Here is a 22,754-nt window from a genome sequence, read left to right as displayed (position 1 = left end):
GTGGTTCAATCCACGCTGGCTGGCGTGGGTTGACAGTGGCGGGAGAATCGCCGGGGGATTCCCGCCGACCGGCGCGGCGCGATTCCCACCCCTGCCGAATCACCGGTGGCGGAGAATTCGCGACACGGCGGGGGTGGGATTCACGCCGGCCCCCGGCAATTCTCCGACCCGGTGGGGGATCAGAGAATCGCGCCCCATGTTTCAGTATTTTGAGATGGTTTCCAGTCTTACCCTCTCGTTCATTCTTAATCAAGACTGCCTCGAGTTCATAGCAGACCAAAGGATCTGTTTTTGGTTAACATTATAACAATTGATAGCACAGTTTCACAAGTTTGACTCTGAACTCGCTACAATTCTGCGTTTTATGACAACCTTCATCGTCCTGGCCCCTCCACCTCAATTAAACCATAACAAGGTCCGCAACAAGACCAAAGTCAGCAATGTCCCTTCAGGCATCTCTCAGTCATTGAGTAATTAAAAAGATGACAAAAAGTGAATGGTTTAACTTTTCAATTTAGTTAGAAAGGTTGTTCTAGCAACTGAAAATTTATAGCATACCAATCTGATGTCAAAATGGATTATCATGCAATCCAGTGGAATTTGTGTTAATGCTTACTTAGTTATAGTTTGAATAGAGGAAAAGTAAATGGAGCTTCTTCAGCTGACAAATTCAATTAGGTTATTTCACCCCAATGTACAATGGAAATCTATGTATTAGTCAAACAGCATTATTCAAGCATCAGTACCAAATATCTTACTGGGCAAAAAATGGCTGCTCTTCTCTCTCAGCAACTACACTTCAAAGTGGTGCATTATTGAAGCAAGATGTAACAATGTAATATTTAAATCCAAGTATCATTTCTCTTTTAAATTAAATTCATCACTGGATTACAGGTGCTCGGAGCTCGATATTAAACTCTGAAGAAGACTAGTTTTGTTACTGTTACAAATAGGCATGTCTTCTGTCAATCGTTTACAGAGTTTATTGCTTTTACTGCAGCTTCAAGGTCCTCACACGGCATGTCCTGCTGCATCCACTAAGTTTAGAAAGTCTAGGTTCTTCTGACAGGGATCAAGCTCCATACTAAGAAATGTAGGGCACAATTACCACATTAATGCTTCAAGACAGTGGGATGGATTCTCCGCCGTCCCGCGCCGAAATCACGTTTGGCGCAGGGGCGGAGAATCAAGTTTCCCAACGGAACCGGGCCCGGCGCCACTCCGGGCTCCGATTATCCGCACGTTAGCAAGTCTGGGGGGCCATTGCCAGAGACCCGCCCAGCGAACCTCCGCTCCCGACCGGCCGAGTTCCCAACGGCGTGGAACTAACATGGTCTGGCCAGTCGGGCCTCTTGTGTGGAGGCTGCGGACTCAGTCCGCGGCCGCCCTGGTGGGGGGCGGGGGGATCTGGCACCGGGAGGCGCCTTATAGGCAGCCGGGGGAGAGATCAGGCTGGACGGATCCTCGGGCGCGCAGCTGACCGGGGCGGCGGGGGCGGGGGGCCTTAGTTCTTTTGTGGGGGTCCGCGGTCAGAGTCCGCGATGGCGCTCGGCTTAGCAGCTGGAGGCCGCCACGTGCATGCGCGGACTCCGAACCGGGGCCCGTATCCGCAGCCAAAGCTGAGTGAAGCACTCTGGGTCGTTCCTAGCCCCCTGAAGGTAAGTGAATCGGCTGGTATTTTTTTTTCAGGAAACTTGGGGGAGTGCAACACCAGCGTTTTTATGCCGGCGTGGGGACATAGGCCCTTTGGGAGAATCCAGCCCAGTGTTTTTAAAACTTTTTTTCCCGGGACCCACTTTTGCCAAATGGCCGACGTTCGGGACCAATGCCAGCCGACCTTCAGGGCCTACGCCACGTTTACAAACCCAGTCTACCCAGATTCAAGACAGTGTTTGAGACACTGAAGTTTTCTTGCCCGAGAAAAGGGAGGGAAAATTAGTCATCTCGTTTTCCGGTTCTTATTCACTATTCAGCAGCCTCTGGTGCATTTAATTTATGTCAGCAACGAGTGAGTAGAGGATCCGGTATGCCAGTAACATCCTCCCGTCTATAAAGGTTAACTATCCAGGGTTACTCATGAGAGATACTGGAGACCTGCCAACAATTGTGAACCTGCATTCACTGTGGGACACTGCTTCGAAGAAACAATAAGTGAAGGAAGAAGACTGAGGTGAGGAGAACAAGGAACAGATATCAGTGTGAGAGGGCTATATGTGGGTCTTGGAAATAAAACAGCCATAAACCTGAAGATAATGATATTAAAATTTTGATTTATAATTGGCTTAAATGTAATTCAATTTTTGATGCTAGTTTATTCAACTTCAAAGTACACAATTAGAAGCAAAGTCACCAATATTGATGAATGTTGACAACGCTGACTCAGAAACAACTAACAAACTAACTGTTCTAGTGTCATTAATCAGACAAAATGGAGATTGATATTTTCTCATATTCAATTGTGGCGTTGTGACGTGCTCATGTTACACACACACACACACACACACACACACACACACACACACACACACACTCTCTCTCTCTCCCTGTCCAGGTTAATGCTCACTCACCTAGTGCTCGGACATATTCTAGACACTCAAATCTGTTGAGCTTGGCAGTGAAAGTTCTCTGGTGGTCTCCTTCTGTTTCATGATGGCCTCTTTCTGCAGCAGGATGGTCTCTGAGAGGGGTGTATGGTCCCCTTGATGTGATCCACCGGACCACTGTTCTGCATCGGGGCGAACATATGGGATCCATGTCCAGGGGGTTCAAAGTGCAGATGGACCGTGTCTGGACGAACCCTTGGGCCTCAACTTTGACGAGGAGAGGTCGAGGAATCCGCCAAATGTGTCATGGCACATGATGTTTGAAGCGGCGCCACCGCTGAGAAAGGGTTAGTGAGAACCGCATAGCTTACAGGAAATCCATAAAATAACTGCGCCCTCTAGAGGTCCGAATTGACATTTTAGGTAGGATTTTCCCTGCAAGCTTCGGAATGCCAACGTTGGGAAATTCTGAATTAACAGCTGATGGATTCAGAACACCATGACCCTCAGCTCTGCGGCCCTTCTGACACCCGCCCACAACCCACCCACGGGTCGTGATCCACACTTTGAAAAACCCTGCTTTAAGAGACCTGCAAACTAGACAGCACTGGTTGGAGCTGCAGAACATAGAGAATATAGAGAATATAGAACAAATGCAGTTCAGCCTGGCTTTATAGCCCAATCTGGTTGCACCACAGTAATGTGCTGCAGACAAAAAGCTGCATCAATCAACAAATGATATATATTTCCATTACTGTCAAATTAGAGGTCAACCATCATATGCTGAGGCGTGGAACCACACCTGGAAGAAGATTGAAATCAGAGCAATAGGGGAGGCGGTAGCACAGTGGTATTGTCACTGGGCTAGTAATCCGGAGACCCAGAGTACTGCTCAGGGGTCCCAGGTTCAAATGCCACCACTGCTAAATTTGAATTCAATACAAAACTCTGGAATTTAAAGTCTAGTGATGACCATGAAACCATTGTCGATTGTAATTAAAACACATCTGGTTCACTAATGTCCTTTAGGGAAAGAAATCTGTCATCCTGACCTGGTATATTTTTGTTCATGGGACATGGGCGTCGCAGGCTGTGCCACCATTTATTGCCCATCCCCAATTCCCCTCGAGGGGGCAGTTAAGAGTCAACCACATTGCTGTGGGTCTGGAGTCACATGTAGGCCAGACCGGGTAAGGATGGCAGATTTCCTTCCCTAAACCTTGAAAGTGAAAGGAGCAGTCTCTCTCTCTCTCTGCTGAAGTAAATAACAGATTCAGTGTTCTAAAACTAGCCCAGGGTGTCGTGACACATGACATTATACATGGCAAGTCAGAGACGATGGCCTGCAATCCTTAATAAGTTATTCCCATTGGTCACTAAACATCTTCTTCACTTCCTTTCATCTGGTCTTCACTTTCTGACCACTTCCGTGGCAGCATGGTAGCACAGTGGTTAGCACAGTTGCTTCCAGGGTCCCAGGTTCGATTCCCAGCTTGAGTCACTGTCTGTGCGGAGTATGCACGTTCTCCCCGTGTCTGTGTGGGTTTCCTCCGGGTGCTCTGGTTTCCTCCCACAATCCAAAGATGTGCAGGTCAGGTGGATTGGCTATGCTAAATTGCCCTTAGTGTCCAAAAAGGTTATTTGGGTTACGGGGATTGGGTGGAAGTGAGGGCTTAAGTGGGTTGGTGCAGACTCGATGGGCCGAATGGCCTCCTTCTGCACTGTATGTTCTATGTTCCTTCCTGATTGCTATACCTGCTCGATCAATGCTATTCCTCTCAACTCTCTTACACTCTACTGTCACTCATCTCACCCCCTTTGCTACTCTATCCTTTATGATGCCAAGCTTCCTTAATGGCTTTGCAGCGAGGGGCTTCATGGTGGCACAATGATTACCACTGCTGCCTCACGGCACCAAGGACCTGGGTTCGATCCTAGCCCCAGATCACTGTCCCTGTGGAGTTTGCACATTCTCCCCGTGTCTGCGTAGGTCATACCCCTACAACCCAAAGATGTGCAGGGTAGGTGGATTGGCCACATTAAATTGCCCCATAATTGGGGGGGAAAATGAATTGGGTACTTTAAATTTATTTTAAAAAATGTCTTTGCAGCTACACTAATTTGGGTAAGGGGGAATATTCCATCGCATTCTTGAATTCAACAACATACAATGTACAACTACTACTGGACAGTAAGCAATATAACATTGATGGAACGATTAGAAGACAGTTGCACTGAGCTTTCTACTACTGAGAGCACCATAAACATTGTGTTTTATAATAATCTTTTATTGACGATCAATTCTGACAGAGAACTTTTCCATCATAAGACTAGTTTATTCATTTATATGTGGTCATAGCTATGACACAAACATATGAACACAAATACCCTTTTCAGACACTCTACTTAAACTATTTTTCACAAGCACGGAGGACCCGGGTTCGATCCCGGCCCCGGGTCACTGTCCATGTGGAGTTTGCACATTCTGGCGTGTCTGTGTGGGTTTCACCCCCACAATCCAAAGATGTGTGGGTTAGGTGAATTGGCCACGCTAAATTGCCTCTTAATTGGAAAAAATAATTGGGTACTCTAAATTTATAAAAAGAAAAAAATATACATTTTTCACAAGGGAAGTAGTTGAAATCTCCATCATTCTGATGTTAGATCTCTAAACATCCAACCGAGTGTGATACGTTCCCCCTTTGGACCGTCTTCTAAAATTCAACATCTAGGTTTACAAATTAAGAATGGTCATCTGGAGGTTTCCGTCACATGTGCAGCAAGAACTGAGTGAGGTTCAACTCTTTCAGAAAGAGGAGAGCATACAGACGTTTTTTTAAAATGAAATCAATAAACTGGAACTTCTAGACATTTTACACACAAATGGGGTGGCTAATGTACATCAACTTTCTGATTCAGCAAAGCCACATTTATAATCGTACATTATATACAAGGTTAATCACTCTGCACTTTAAAGTCATTCATTGTACATAAAGCATTTTGACATATTTCAGCCATAAGGCATTATATTCTGTCCCTTTCTAATTGCTGTATCAGACAGCTCATGGTCCATCCACTGCATCAGAGGCATTTTGCCAACTTGCATGTCAATTTAATTCCTATTCTGGAGGGACTGGTAAATATCAACCAAAAGGCGGCATACACAAATTTACCCTTTCTTCAGAGGGCATTCAAACCTGGTGAATTTACCTTTGAGGTTTTGTATGTTTAACGTAAAAACAGGTGGAACAATCAGATACTGTGGATCACTATTCAAATTCAAATTCAACAGGAAAACACTGATCAATAATTTTAAATCGTTAAACTGTTTTGCCTGTATCAGGTTACATTGCCAGATAATAACGTTAACCAATCCAACTGAGGTTGAATTCCAGAATATGTCAAACGACAACAGTTACCACTACCCACAATCACCACTCCAAATGTAAAAATATTTCCACTGCATATGCCAGGTCACTTGTCCTAGCTTACATCTGCTTAGTACAATTAAAGAGAACTCCCAACACTGTAGTAATCCAGGAGACACTGTGGCCGCGATTCTCCACTCCCGCGCTGAAGTGCCCACTCCGTCGTGAACGCCGTCGAGGTTCACGACGGCGCAAATTGGCCCGATCCCGACCGATTCAGGTCCCGAAAATGGGCTAGGATCGGGGCCGCGAGAAACATGGGGGGGCGTGTCGCGAAGGCCACGTCGTCACCGCGCGACGCCCGAATGACGCGGCACTGCATCATAAATGGCGCGATCCGCGCACAGAGGACCCGGAGGAGAAGAGAGGAGATGGCTGAGCCCCGAAGAGCCGCACCGAGGTTCCGGGACACGGACCTGGACACCCTGGTGGATGAGGTGGAACAGAGAAGGGACACCCTCTGCCCAAGACGTGGGCATCGCCAGCTATCCAACGTGGTGAGGCGCGGCTGGCGGGAGGTGGGCACCGCAGTCAGTGCTGTGGGGCAGACCCCCCCGGACGGGGGAGCAGTGCCGCAAGAAGCTGCACGACCTCACCCGGGCTGCCAGGGTAAGTGCCATGAGGGTGCCCCCAGGTCCCACCCCGGCACGGGGGTGGGGTGGGGCAGGGAGAGTTGGGGGGATTGGGGCATCAGGGGCGATGCCGGGGGGGGGGGGGGGGGGTTGGGAGTGTTGGGGGGGATTGGGGCATCAGGGACGGTGCTGGGGGGGGGTCAGGGGAGGTTGGGAGTTTTGGGGGGGACTGGGGCATCAGGGGTGGTGTTGGGGGGGGTCAGGGGAGGTTGGGAGTTTTGGGGGGACTGGGGCATCAGGGGTGGTGTTGGGGGGGTCAGGTGGGGTTGGGGGGGGTCACGGTGCCCAACTATCTACTCGACCCACATGAGCCCCGGGACCCCCCTGGAACGATGCCATGGCGTGCTGTCTCCTGAACCAGCAACAATGTTGTCTATATCTGCATGCCCTGGTGATACCCGCCTAATGGTGATGCTTTATCCAGCACCCCCCCCAGGACAAGACAGCGCACAACCAGCGTGAGCGCATGAGAACCGGAGGGGGTTCTCCTGTCCTGCACCCCCTAACCATTCACGAGCAGAGGGCTCTGGACCTCGCTGGGGGATCCGCCACCCGGGAGGTCGCGCCATGCCAGGTTGGAGGCGCAGAAGCAAGTGAGAGAACCCTGCATGTCCTCCCCACCCCCAACCCGTCATCGCCCTCCTCACACTCTGGCCACTGCACCCTCGATCCCATCCCACCTCACACTCTGACCATTGCACCCCCAATCCCCTCCCCCCCTCACACTGTGCACCCACCACCACCATACACCCGGGCTACCATGTCTAACGAACCCCGAATCTTTATGTTCCCCAGGGCCACCCGCCGAAACTTCAGGGACGTCTCACCCAGGAAACAGCGCAACATCGCCAACCGCAACTGCATCCAGGGACGCACGGCAGAGGTTGGCAGTCGGTCGGACAGGAGGGCAGACCTCTCAGTCTGGGACGCAGGACCGGGACGCTCAGACCACCGAGACAGACATTAGTGAGGGGCACAGGGTGAACAGTCATGCCAAAGCGCACATCACGGCCACACACCCGCTGGATCCACCTGGAGGTCAAGACGACATGGACCGGGCCATGAGGGGGACCAGTACACACCAGACTTCCTGACGGATGATGAACTCGAGCTTGCGGCACTGCTGTCTCCCACACCATTCACCAGCACAGAGACACCCACCTCGGTTGGGCATATAAGTGATGAGGCACCCGGGTCACTGTCTGGTGCGCACCCCACAGCCGAGCCGGTACAGCAGGTGGAGTTTGGAGCAGCCAAGGGGCTGGATGGTCGGAGGGCAGCCCAGGCCCAGCAACCAGCTGCCACCCAGACGGTTCCCGGGTTCCTGGATGTAATTGACCCAACCGGACAACCGATGCATGTGGACACCCAGGGACTGAATAACGGAATGAGGGCCATCTTCGAGGACCTGCACACGCAGCTGGAGGAGTCTATCCGCGTCCAGGAGCAGGGAGTGGTGCCGCTCATCGCAGCCACCCAGGCCGACACCGCACGGCTGGGGTCCGCGGTGGAGGCAATGGGTGAAAGGGTTTCGGCCATGGGTCAGATTCTGCAAGGCATTGGGCTTACCGTGCACGCGTCATCCATGGCCCAGGAGAGGGCTGCCCTCTCACAGGCAGCCATCTCACAGAGCCAACAGGACATTGCCGCCGCTCTCGGGGCCCTGGCTGAGTCTCACCATGCCATGGCCCGGTCCCAGCAGTCGGTCGCAGAGAGCATTGACCGCCTGGCGCACGTGATGGATGGCGTCGCGCACTCACAGGTCGAGATCGCACAGACCTTGGCAGGAATGTGGCACTCCCTGGGCTCCGTCTCGGCGAACATTCGGACCGTGGTCGATACCGCTGCAGGCCTCCAGGACTGGCAGCGCCAGGTGTCGGTGGTGCGACGGGGCATGTCTCCGAGCGCATCTCCATTCAACAGTGAGGCCCGGGGGCCACCAGGCTCCCCGAGGGAGGAGGAGATTCTGGGGCCCGTCCCGGTAGCTCCATCAAGGGACCTCCCGGTACACTCGGCATCCCCCCGTTCCGTCCCTGGCGCATCTGGTGGGGAGCGGGCAGGTCAGGGTGGCACCGCGCCATCCAGCACGCCCGCCGAGCAGCCTGGCCCATCGAAGCCGGGCCGCCCCAGGAAATGCGTGCCGACGGGGAGCCATGTCGAAGGGCGTGATTCTCAGCAGTCCGCCTCGACTCCTGCTGTACCATCTGGGAACACACCTAGACGTAGTGGTAGGGCCCATAAGGCAAAGACGTTAGGCACGTAAGAAGTTGGCACAGGTGCAGGGCACAGTCTAGTTGTAGTGGGTAGGGCCCACGAATAAACTCACTGTTAACCTCACGAATAAACTCACTGTTAAATTTGACTTGTAAGACTGTGTGCTATGTCTGGTGCCAGGGGCCTCGTGAGGGTGCCCGATTGGCGTAGTGGTATACAAGCCGTTCAAGGTCTGTTCCGGATGTGCTGACCCTTTCCCCCCTGCCTTCCATAATCGGACACCGTTGTCCTCGGTACACCAATGCCAGCCACCCCACAGGCATGTGGTGAAATATCCGTCACGAAGGCTGTGACCACCGGAGTGCATGGTTCAGCTATAGCCATGAGTCAGACCTCGGCTGGCGAATCTGAGCACACAGTTCATCGCAGAGCGGGCTGTCATCATTCAACATGGCACTGTTCACACCCGCTTACCCAATCATCAATGTTGTGCAATCTCGTAGTGCCGCAGTGGTACGGTGATGTGGAATTGTTGCCGTGAACGCGGTGCGGGGGGGCTGTGTGGTGCCCGTGTACAGGAGTGATGGTGCAAGTGACAGTGTTCAGCGAATCCCACCCCCACAGTGCGTGAACTGTGCGGGCACCAACGCGTCACATGCCCGCTGTCCGCGCAGCCTCCTGGACGTAACCAGCACCCGGGCAGTGTCTGCATCCTGCGCCCTCCCCCCACCCTGATGCGCGCCATCCTCCGCATCCTCCTCTTCCCCATCCCCCTCGTTTGCGTTGGCTCCGGTGCCGTCGGGTCCTCCCTCCGACTCCTCCACCAGGTCATCTCCCCTCTGCATGGCAATGTTGTGCAGCGCACAGCAGACCACAACTATGCGACCGACCCTGTCGGGTTGGGACTGCAGGGCCCCTCCTGATCGGTCCAGGCATCTGAAGCGCATCTTTAGCAGCCCGAAGCACCGCTCCACCACACCTCTGGTTGCTGCATGTGCCTCGTTGTATAGGCTCTCCGCGTTGGTGTGAGGCGTCCGTATTGGCGGCAGCAGCCATAACCTCAATGGATAGCCCTTGTCGCCCAGCAACCAGCCCCTCAGCCGGGGGGGGGGCATCCATCAAACATTGCGGGGATGAACGACTGTGCCAGAATGTAGGCGTCATGCACACTGCCGGGGTACTTTGCACACACGTGCATGATCTTCATGTGGGGGTCGCACACCACCTGAATGTTCCTGGAATATGCGCCCTTTCTGTTCATGAACACTTCCCTGTTGTCTGCAGGTGGGCGCATGGGGACGTGCACACCATCGATGACACCCTGGACCATTGGTATCCCGGCCACCTTGGCGAATCCACGTGCCCATGCTTCCTGCTGTGCTCGGTCCTCAGGGAATTGAATATACCTGTCCGCGATGGCGTATAGGGTGTCGGTGACGGCCCTGATGCACCCGTGGACCGATGCCTGTGATATCCCGGATAGGTCCCCGCTCGGCGCCAGGAAGGAAGCAGTCGCATAAAAGTTTATGGCCACCGTCACCTTGACGGAGACTGGTATCGCGTGTCCTCCTCCCATTCCAGGTGGTGCGAGGTGCGCCACGAGCTGGCATATATGTGCAAACGTCTCCCTGCTGAACCGTAGTCTCCTCCTGCATGTGATGTCCGTTCGGGCCTCGAACGACATTCTGTCACGGTACACCCTAGGCCTTGCTGGACGCCTGTGGCGCCCTGGCACCACCATCAGTGGATCCTCCTGCTCCACCTGCTCCTCCTCCTGCTCCCCCCCCCCCAAGCACCTCCTCTGCATTCCTCGCCGCCTGGCGGTCAATGTTCCCCTCGGCATCCCCCTGTACATTCGGGTCCTAAGCGCCTGCGGCCTGCGCGTCGACGACGGGCCACTCCACGGCCATCCCCTCTGCTGCACTGGCAACCGCTGCATCTGCAGCCACTGTGGGCCGTCTGACTCTACGCTGCCGGATGGCAAACTCCAGGGCTGTGGCTCCAACCACGGCAGTAAACATCGTTGTCTGGTTGGCATACATGGTGACCTGCAGGAGGGTGGTGGGGGGCAAGGAAACGACATGTTACACCATGGTTCTTCCACACCTCGCCAGCCGGGTTGCCTGGGATCCCTGTGTGTCCCGGTGGCCTGGTCGCGCTGCAGACACGCAGCCAGCCTAACACCTGGTCACTGTCTGCGCCCAACAGTCAGCTCACACCGTACTGCTCACCAGTGTGCCAGTCGCCTGTGCCCATCAGCCACACGGCAACCTGCGGCCGTGTCCTTGTCACCGTCCTGCCATATCAGGGCGGCTGACATGTGGCATCCGCGGATGGACGATACCATCCACACTCTCCCTCACCCCCCCCCACCTGCACACTCTCCCTCTTCCCCCCCTCCCACCTGCACACTCTTCCCCCCCCCCCCCCACCTGCACACTCTCCCACCCGCACACTCTCCCACCGCCCCCCCCCTTTGGCCACAGCCTTCTCGGGTAAGCCGACCCGGTCTCCAGGAGCTGCGTAACACTCCGGTCACCTGCTCAGCGTCAGCCAGCACGACTGGCTGCCGACTCTGAAAAGCAGGTGTGAACAGCGACGGCGTGAACTGGGGTCACGCCGTCGGGACTTCGGCCCATCCGGGCCTGAGAATAGCAGGGGTGCCGGAGAATCGTCATTTTGGGTGTCTCGGGCCATTCTCCGGCCTGCACAGCGTGGAACTCGACGGGGCCGTTCTCGCCGCTTGGGAGGGCGTCGGAACGGCGTCGCAGGAAAATTTGGTGGCCCAGGCGATTCTCCCAACCGGTGCGGGAGTGGAGAATCGCGCCGTGTGTGTCAAATGTTTTTCAACATGTTCTATATTTTTCATGTATGAAACGATCTGCCTGGACTGTACGCAGAAGAATACTTTTCACTGTAACTCGGTACTCATGACAATAAATCTAAATCTACAGTTAAACCACATTTATTTTAACTGAAAAGTAAAACCACACCTGCATCACACAATACGAATGTGCCAGCCCGGGACTACTAGCAACTCCCAGTCCGGATCAGGGACAGCATTTAAAAGGCTCGATAACAGGGACAGCATGGTGGCGCAGTGGTTAGCACTGCTGCCTCATGTGCCGAGGACCTGGGTTCGATCCCGGCCCGTGTGGAGTTTGCACATTCTCCGTGTCTGCGTGGGTCTCACCTCCACAACCCAAAAAGATGTGCAGGGTAGTTGGATTGGCCACGCTAAATTGCCCCTTAATTTAAAAAAAAGAATTGGGTACTCTTAAATTTATTTTTTTAAATGGCTCGATAACGATTCCCAGCTGGACGGGCCTGTGCCGTTACCATGCAAACTCAATGAGCCCCACAATGAGATCAATGAGTGATCTTTCGAGGTCCGCATGAGGGTTATCACAAACACCATCAGCAGCCAAACAACTGAAAGAGTGGATGGTAGTTGTTACTATTAAACTCAACAGAAAATTCTAACATAAAATGTTGACATTTGGATCCCACGAAACATGTACACAACAGTTTTGGACACACGGTACCAAGAAAAAATCCCCACAGTCACAGCGGTAATCCATGAGGAACCATTCAGCCTGTCAATGTACTCAACTGGTCCAAAAAAATCTCAAATAGTGCAGAACCCTAAACCAATCACTCTTACAGCAGCAAGACTCCAGAAAGAAGAAAAATCAAGTGTTGACATTTTCCTGACCCAACTAGAGATTCTGAAAACTTGACTGTAAACCCTGACCTCAACACAGCATTTATTTTAAACACAACAAAGTTTGCAATCTGTTATGGGCCAGGGTTTAGAGAACCCCAAAGTGTTTCATGGAGTTCACCTGACCCACAAGATTGTGGTATGGGGAGCACACAGGTGTGGTAGAGCAGAAATGGAAAAGTATCCTTTTAAGCAAAACAATGTTTATTCTATGAACTCAAGTTAACCTTTTTAAAACATAATGAACATCTTAGCAACCATTAATTCAAATACAACCCCCAAAGAATACAACACAAAATAATCCTTTAAGCTTTCCTTTTAACATCCATACGACTTAAAAACAAAACCGTTATCAGAAGCACATCAGGTTAAAGTCACTACTGAAAACATTTGTAATTCGGAATTCACCAAATGATCAAGAGGTAGTCTTTTGATGGCAGAGAGAACAGCAGTACACCTGCTTGGTCTGGCTTCAGCTCCAACACTGAAAACGAAACTAAAACACACCCTGCAGCAAACAGCCCAAAACAAAAGTAAAAAGCTGACAGACAGCCAAGCTCCACCCACTCTCTGACATCACCATTTCTTAAAGGTACTCTCACTACAGATATTTATATAGATACCCATTTATAAACACCCATTTCTTAAAGGTACTCTCACATGACAAATAGCAGATGCTGTGCAACATTTGTAAAAGTAAGATTTTGATAGAACAAAATTCGTTTGTGGAGCAAGAACGGCATAGTTATTTAAACTTTGTTCTTTTTATGAAAGTAATCAACACAGTGCTCGTTTTACTCCCTCACTGTACTCCCCTCCAAAAACTAACTCAGTCTGGTCTACTCCTTCCATGAGAAAGCTGTTGGTTAACATTCTCCCTCTAAAGTAACAATCTGTTGAATTTCTGGGTGCATTAATCTTCCAATTTCTCAGGGCAGCACAGTGGCTAGCACTGTTGTCATACGGCGCCAAGTATCCGGGTTCGATCCCGGCCCCGGCACACTATCCCTGTGGAGTTTGGACATTCTCCGCGTGTCTGCATAGGTCTCATCCCCACAACCCAAAGATGTGCAGGCTAGGCGGATTGGCCACTCTAAATTGTACCTTAAATGGGAAAAAAAAGAATTGGGTACTAATTTATAAAACAAACCTTCCAATTTCTTACAACTACTGATGTGTCATGATTGAAGACCCAATATAGATGATCTGCCATCGTCCCCCACCTGGACTGCACTAATGCTGGAGCAGAGCATTAGTAATTGGGGACTCTATAGTCAGGGGCACAGATAGGAGGTTTTGTGGGAGCGTGAGAGACTCACGTTTGGTATGTTGCCTCCCAGGTGCAAGGGTACGTGATGTCTCGGATCGTGTTTTCCGGGTCCTTAGGGGGAGGGGGAGCAGCCCCAAGTCGTGGTCCACATTGGCACTAACGATATAGGTAGGAAAGGGGACAAGGATGTCAGGCAGGCTTTCAGGGAGCTAGGATGGAAGCTCAGAACTAGAACAAACAGAGTTGTTATCTCTGGGTTGTTGCCCGTGCCACGTGATAGTGAGATGAGGAATAGGGAGAGTTATTAGTAGTTTTAGGGTAAGGGAGAATGAGAGTATAGAGGTCAGGAGCACAGATTTGACGTCGCAGGAGGGGGCCAGTGTTCAGGTAGGTGGTTTGAAGTGTGTCTACTTCAATGCCAGGAGTATACGAAACAAGGTAGGGGAACTGGCAGAATGGGTTGGTACCTGGGACTTCGATGTTGTGGCCATTTCGGAGACATGGATAGAGCAGGGACAGGAATGGATGTTGCAGGTTCCGGGATTTAGGTGTTTTAGTAAGCTCAGAAAGGAGGCAAAAGAGGGGGAGGTGTGGCGCTGCTAGTCAAGAGCAGTATTACGGTGGCGGAGAGGATGCTAGATGGGGACTCTTCTTCCGAGGTAGTATGGGCTGAAGTTTGAAACAGGAAAGGAGAGGTCACCCTGTTGGGAGTTTTTTATAGGCCTCCTAATAGTTCTAGGGATGTAGAGGAAAGGATGGCGAAGATGATTCTGGATAAGAGCGAAAGTAACAGGGTAGTTATTATGGGAGACTTTAACTTTCCAAATATTGACTGGAAAAGATATAGTTCGAGTACAATAGATGGGTCGTTTTTTGTACAGTGTGTGCAGGAGGGTTTCCTGAAACAATATGTTGACAGGCCAACAAGAGGCGAGGCCAAGTTGGATTTGGTTTTGGGTAATGAACCAGGCCAGGTGTTGGATTTGGAGGTAGGAGAGCACTTTGGGGACAGTGACCACAATTCGGTAACGTTTACGTTAATGATGGAAAGGGATAAGTATACACCGCAGGGCAAGAGTTATAGCTGGGGGGAGGGCAATTATGATGCCATTAGACGTGACTTGGGGGGGTAAGGTGGAGAAGTAGGCTGCAAGTGTTGGGCACACTGGCTGAAATTAGATAAGTCCCCGGGACCTGATGGGATTTATCCTAGGATTCTCTGGGAGGCCAGGGAAGAGATTGCTGGACCTTTGGCTTTGATTTTTATGTCATCATTGGCTACAGGAATAGTGCCAGAGGACTGGAGGACAGCAAATGTGGTCCCTTTGTTCAAAAAGGGGAGCAGAGACAACCCCGGCAACTATAGACCGGTGAGCCTCAGGTCTGTAGTGGGTAAAGTCTTGGAGGGGATTATAAGAGACAAGATTTATAATCATCTAGATAGGAATAATATGATCAGGGATAGTCAGCATGGCTTTGTGAAGGGTAGGTCATGCCTCACAAACCTTATTGAGTTCTTTGAGAAGGTGACTGAAGAGGTAGATGAGGGTAGAGCAGTTGATGTGGTGTATATGGATTTCAGCAAAGCGTTTGATAAGGTTCCCCACGGTAGGCTATTGCAGAAAATACGGAGGCTGGGGATTGAGGGTGATTTAGAGATGTGGATCAGAAATTGGCTAGCTGAAAGACAGAGGGTGGTGGTTGATGGGAAATGTTCAGAATGGAGTACAGTCACAAGTGGAGTACCACAAGGATCTGTTCTGGGGCCGTTGCGGTTTGTCATTTTTATCAATGACCTAGAGGAAGGCGCAGAAGGGTGGGTGAGTAAATTTGCAGACGATACTAAAGTCAGTGGTGTTGTCGATAGTGTGGAAGGATGTAGCAGGTTACAGAGGGATATAGATAAGCTGCAGAGCTGGGCTGAGAGGTGGCAAATGGAGTTTAATGTAGAGAAGTGTGAGGTGATTCACTTTGGAAGGAATAACAGGAATGCGGAATATTTGGCTAATGGTAAAGTTCTTGAAAGTGTGGATGAGCAGAGGGATCTAGGTGTCCATGTACATAGATCCCTGAAAGTTGCCACCCAGGTTGATAGGGTTGTGAAGAAGGCCTATGGAGTGTTGGCCTTTATTGGTAGAGGGACTGAGTTCCGGAGTCGGGAGGTCATGTTGCAGCTGTACAGAACTCTGGTACGGTCGCATTTGGAGTACTGCGTACAGTTCTGGTCACCGCATTATAGGAAGGACGTGGAGGCTTTGGAGCGGGTGCAGAGGAGATTTACCAGGATGTTGCCTGGTATGGAGGGAAAATCTTATGAGGAAAGGCTGATGGACTTGAGGTTGTTTTCGTTGGAGAGAAGAAGGTTAAGAGGAGACTTAATAGAGGCATACAAAATGATCAGGGGGTTGGATAGGGTGGACAGTGAGAGCCTTCTCCCGCGGATGGAAATGGCTGGCACGAGGGGACATAGCTTTAAACTGAGGGGTAATAGATATAGGACAGAGGTCAGAGGTAGGTTCTTTACGCAAAGAGTAGTGAGGCCGTGGAATGCCCTACCTGCTACAGTAGTGAACTCGCCAACATTGAAGGCATTTAAAAGTTTATTGGATAAACATATGGATGATAATGGCATAGTGTAGGTTAGATGGCTTTTGTTTCGGTGCAACATCGTGGGCCGAAGGGCCTGTACTGCGCTGTATTGTTCTATGTTCTATGTTCTAAATAAACATAATTACATAATAACAGTATGTTCACCCTCTATTCTGTTCTAGCATGTAAATATATCATGGCTGAACCGTACACAAACTCAGGTTCCCAGCCTTTGCTCCATATTCCTTGATAGCCTCACTAAAATAATCCACCATCGCAGCTTTGATTCCATAGAATCGCTACAGTGTAAAAGGTGGCCATTCGGCTGATCGAGTCTGCACCATCCCTGAGAAAGAGCAACCTACCCAGGTCCACTTCTCCACCCAACATGCACATTTCTGGACACTAAGGGACAATTTTACACGGCCAATCCACAAGTCTTTGAACTTTGGAAAGTTCAGATTCACCCAGCATCTGCAGCTTTTTATATCCACAATGCGTGCAAATGTGCCTCTTAATTTCACCCTGAATGACCTGCCTCTGATTTTCTGGGTTCTCCAACAGAAGAAATTGTTTCTCTGAATCTATCCTTAAAATTCACTTGATTAATTTTAAACTTCTGAACTATTCCAATCCACAAAACCTTTTATGCTCCATTAACTTGGCTGCCTTCAGCCTAGACAACAATATCGATGGAGAAAACAGAGGCCCCCTGCAAAAATCCCGGAACAACCGGATCTTCACCGGACATCAATCAGGAAGGATTCCTACTTCGGAAAATTATAACAAATGGCATCAGCAATTTCCTCACATACTTCTTTCAGTTCTCGAGATGGAAACTATACGGTCATTTTATCTTTCCAAAAGAAAAGTATGGATTCCAATTCATCAGTGTAAAAGCATTCAAATCTCGAGTATATTTATTTCCAGATACACAGGCAGCCTCTGCACCTTGCTCAACAAACACCGACACAAAGCTGTTTCTGCCATCTTGTGGCATTTAAATGACGGTGTAAAGTGTCATTGAACTTAAAATATCCACAGTTAACGGTCACACAATTTGTTTCACATTCTTGAAACAGCAACCCCCTACAGCAACTCAATATCAAACACACGTTCAAACAATTTCAGGCGTGCTGGACCAGAAGATCATGGTCTCTAGTCTTCAAGGCAAAATAAAGGTTTTATTTATTAAATTCTAGATTCATCATAGCACTGTTCTAGTAGAACAAGATACTATAACAGAGCACAGAATAGCTTTCTTGCTGTTGTCCAAGTAGTTTTTTCTTTGAACCTGCTCAGAAAATGATTATTATTATGGACAGGTGGAGGATCCTTTCCTGTTCAGGGTCAGAAGAGGGTAGTATGTCCGGCATACATGGACGGATTTTTGGGAGGATTTGATCTTGGTGGAAGGGGTGAAAGCCAAATGGGAGGAGGAGCTGGAGCCTATATTGGAGGAGGAAATGTGGAGTGAGGCCTTTGCAGGGTGAACACCGTGTCATCGTGTGCACAGCTGAGCCTGATCCAGCTCAAGGTAGTGTTTAGGGCACACCAGAATGAGTCGTTTCTTTGTGGGGTTGAGGATAGGTGCGAGCGCACTTTGAGATGTCCCGCTAATCACACGCACATGTTCTGGTCCTGTCTCAAGCTTGTGGGTTTTTGCGTCTCTTTTTTCAGTATCATATCAGCGATCCTGAACATCGAGCTGGAGCCCTGTCCTTTAGCGGTTGTATTTTGGGTTTGAAGACTTGCCGGAGCTGCGGGCGGGTGCAGGGGCAGATATCCTTGACTTCGCCTCACTGGTTGTTCGGAGGAGAGTCCTGTTGAGTTGGAGGCTGGTAACACCACCTTGTGCCTCAGCGTAGTTGGGTGACTTAATGGAGCTTCTGCACCTTGAGACGGTCAACTGAAGGGTTCCACTGGAGATGGTCACTGTTAGCTACTAGAGGGGTAGGGAACAATGGAGTGGGGAAGGGGATTGTTTTGAGGTAGGGATTGTGTAGACTAGATTATTTTTTAGTTGACTGTTCTAGTTTAGATTTTTTGTCTAAAATGACAAAAGCTTAATAAAAGTATATATATTTTTTAATGCAGCAAATCTTTAGGAACAAGTAGTTCCTCTACAAAAAGCAAACAACTTTTGTCTGATGGACAAATGAATTGATGATACATTGACACAGGCCCTGGGGCTTAAAATAATGCAAGTAGGATAGTAGCATTATGGGAGCTTACATTTGCAACATGACCAGATGCTCAGTTAGTGATTGCCTGAGAACCTCTGCTATATCTTTACAGTGTGTTGGTAATACCAAAAAGAAAATGGACTTTCCACATTCTCAGGGCATTATCTTATTCAGGTATGCTTTCAGAAATCATTGCTATATAGATGCACAGTGTTACGATCTTGTCATTTAACCTTTGGTGTTCAATTTCGATTTACAGTACAATGAGCTTCAGCATAGACAGCTCCCAACAAAAACCCATCCTGGATTGGCTATGATAAATTGCCCTTGGTGTCCAAAATTGCCCTTAGTGTTGGGTGGGGTTACTGGGTTATGGGGATAGGGTGGAGGCGTTGACCTTGGGCAGCGTGCTCTTTCCAAGAGCCGGTGCAGACTCGATGGGCCGAATGGCCTCCTTCTGCACTGTAAATTCTATGATAATCTATGATTAAATTTTTGCTCTAAGAAATACATCACTGTCATTCACAAGCCTCATTTCCAACACGACAAATCAACACCACAAATCAGGTTCAACACTTCATAATGAGAGACTGTTAATGATTTACAGTAGGATGCAAGCTATCCTTCAAATGCAATCATTAGAGTGCCAACAACAAGTAGCCAATCTTGATGTTATAAAGTTGTATATTTTACTCTGACAGTTTTGATATAGGGCATTAAAACCTTTAATTAGTGAGCCTCCTGTAAAAAAGAGGCAATGCATAAGAACAATGCATTGCCTATTAACAGGCTGGGCAGGACATGGATGCACAAACACAGGAGTAGGAGATAATCATTCAGTTCCCCAAGTTTGGTCCGTCATTCAATTAAGGTTGATCTGTACTTCAACACCATTTACTTGCCTTTTCTCCATATCTTTCAATACCAATCAAAATCTGTCCACTTCAGTAGTAAAGTTTGGTTAAACCAGAATCCACACTCCTTTAGAAGAGTTCCAGATGTCCACAAAGTTTCTGCTAAAAATGCACTTCCAGATTATCACCCCTTGTTCTGCATTTTCCAAGCAGAGGAACATTCCTTCATCTTTTTTATTTAAAACCTTGATGAGATCACCCTTCAACTTTCTCCATTTGGGGGATAAGAGTAATTTTATGTAATGCATCTTTATAATGCAGCCCTTTCAAACTCTGGTATCATGCTGATAAAAATGCAGTTTCCCTTCCAACGGGCTCTGAATACAGTACAACTGAAACATCCTTTCCTCATTTTTGTCTTTCAAACTGCTTGAACTGGAAGCAAATGTTCCATTAGCCTTTCTGCTTATTTTTCTTACCTATGCCCTAGTGATCTGTACTTGCGAGAAAACAAATCTTTGTTCCTCCACAGTTCTTAATCTCTCGTTCTGTTCAGCAAATATTCTGATTTGGCTTTTATAGATCCAAATTGGCTGGCCATTTTCACCAATTGGATTTTATTTCAATTGCTTTCAAGCACCAATGAACACAAGAAAGCTTCCCAAAATGATAAAATGTTTTAAGGATCCTATCTCCTCAGATTTCTATTTTGGAATACAGTTAATGTAATACATTTTCTTAACAGCCATTGCAGAAGGGTTTATTCACATCATATCTCTACACAATCATATATTAGTTTCCATGTTTGAGGCTACCATGGATTCAGATTGGTGGACAATAGTCATTCTGTTTATTCCCCCCAGGAGGCCATTGTAGAGGTGGATCAGTTTTGTTGTGTCTCTTCTTTCCATCTGGCATCAGCTTGCACCACTCTGAGAAAACTGTTAAATGTTTGTTTTCTGTTTGCGCTGGTAATGACTGCTTCACTAAACAATAAAAATGTGTTTTTTGTTTTAAATCAGCCAAATAGTTTAAATCAAGAATGCATTTTTTTTTTTTTTTAAAAAGGCCAACACCTTCTGTCAGAAGAGAGAAATGTCGGCTCGAGGGAGGAGTTACAGAGCGTTTTGAAGAGGGGTATTTGGTAATTTTATTCACACATTTAGAGGACCAGATTGCTGAATCTCTATCTCACAGGTTAATTCAGCACTCATGATCAAGCCCAGTAGCTCCCAGCCACTTTTCATGATGAAATCATCAACGCCTACTGTTTAAGCAAAAATATTCAGTGCCATCAGCTGCTTCAAAGGATAAAATAGATTCCTCACCAAGAATGAAGCAGCTGATGACACTGCATATTTTTATTTAAACAGTAGGCATTTATGATTTCATCAAGGCAAATGACTTTGATGAGTTACTGAAACACTGACACATGGACAGCAACAAGAAATGGAACAGACATGATCAAGGTGAATGCAATCTCTCTGGAGTCAGAGTCTACTCCTCACTGAAAAATGCAATGCCAACAAAGATAAATAATTAATGAGAACATATCCTTAGAAATACAAAACTATGGCTTAACAATGCATTTTAACAGTTCAGGAGCATAGACCTGCTACAATTGGTGGCAAACTATGCTGTACACATCAAGTAAGCAAGCATCACTGTCTGGGTCCTCTCTCAAATAAAATGCCTACACCTGCAATCCCATTACAGAGGCTTTAAAAGACAGAGAGAGAAAAGTTTTCAGTCTAAGTTGAAGCAATTAATATTGAACAGCCGAATATTTAGGGCCATTTTAGTTAGCATAAACCTCAAGTCAAGAGACACAGAGGCAGCATCAGTGAGTAATAGGTTTTCCTCTCTGCTCACTTCAAAGGCAGCAAATTAATTTAAATGCTTAATTTGGGAATGCACTTCATTTCAATACTTAACCAAAATCACCCTTTGTCAAATGTCCTGAAACACGTGCACATAGTTGTGAAATTGAGGAATTGCAACTGGTACAATAATGGACTGTGTAGAAATGTATTGCTTCATTATCCAGGACGTGCAGATGCCGGCGTTGGACTGAGGTGAGCACAGTAAGTCTTACAACACCAGGTTAATGTCCAATAGGTTTGTTTCAAATCACTAGCTTTCGGAGCACTGCTCCTTCCTCAGGTTAATGAAGAGGTAGGTTCCAGAAACATATATATAGACAAAGTCAAAGATGCAAGACAATACTTTGAATGCGAGCATTTGCAGGTAATTAAGTCTTTTCAGATCCAGAGAGAGGGGTAATCCCAGGTTAAAGAGGTGTGAATTGTCTCAAGCCAGGACAGTTGGTAGGACTTTGCAAGCCCAGGCCAGATGGTGGTGGTGGTGGGGGGGGGGGGGGGGGGGTGTGAATGTAATGCAACATGAATCCAAGGTCCTGGTTGAGGCCGTACTCATGTGTGCGGAACTTGGCTCTAAATTTCTGCTCGCTGATTCTGCGTCCTGTTGGACTTGAACCTGGTGTTATAAGACTTCTTACTGTGTTCATTATCCAGGGCAGGGATGGCTGAACTGTAGTCCATGAGCTGCACACTGCTCTTGAACCCTGGCAATGAAACACAAAATTCCATGATGGTTCTATTCAAGTTATATTTCTAACCCACTTGGTTTATCCTGTCTGAATTTTATGAACTCTTTCTGCTGTTGTCTCACTGCTGGAGAAATGAGAAGCCTGAACATGAGATCCATTAATATACTCTACATGAAAATCTGGAAAACAACAATTTCAATTTTGTTCATGGCCCAGTCAGCTCCATAGCGTACACCCAAACAGCCTATGAAAAGTTTTCCAATGATCAGATTAACTTCTAGTCGCAGGGACTTTTTAAGATACGATATTCCGTTCCGAGACCATGGGAGCTGGATAACAATCCTATGTTCTGAGCTGTGCTCCTCTGTCTTGACTTCTTTGTCACGGAGGTTCTATTCCTGTGTTTAGCCTCTTATTTTTATGTTAAAACCCCTTCATGGTGAGAAAGCTCAAAGAACTGAATGGCCTGCTCACATTCCTATGTTCCACCCCATTCTTATCTTTGTAGTTTCTTCCTACCTAATGACCCACAGGACTATCTGTTCCTCTGGCTTCCTGAGCATCAAACCCCAATTGTGCCGTTGGTAGCTATGTCTTCAGGACACACACTTGAAATTCACCTCTCAAAATTGCACTGCCTCACCACCTTGCTCAATGCCTTTAAGATACAACTTGACCAAAGCTCTAGATCATCTCCTAATACCCCTTCAACTTTGATCATCTTTTCCTTATGTCTGTGCAAGGT

The 22,754-nt window shown here is 48.4% G+C and overlaps 1 protein-coding gene across 1 annotated transcript in view; it reads right to left on the bottom strand.

Annotated features, from left to right (window-relative positions):
* Positions 1-22,754, bottom strand: part of snd1 (staphylococcal nuclease and tudor domain containing 1) — a 1,317,969-nt gene that overhangs the window by 1,076,131 nt on the left and 219,084 nt on the right. The window lies entirely within an intron of this gene.

The sequence above is a fragment of the Scyliorhinus torazame genome, chromosome 13 (genome assembly GCF_047496885.1).
Source record: "Scyliorhinus torazame isolate Kashiwa2021f chromosome 13, sScyTor2.1, whole genome shotgun sequence".
In the NCBI taxonomy this organism is placed as follows: Eukaryota; Metazoa; Chordata; class Chondrichthyes; order Carcharhiniformes; family Scyliorhinidae; genus Scyliorhinus; species Scyliorhinus torazame.
This window is presented reverse-complemented; position numbering and strand designations above follow the sequence as displayed.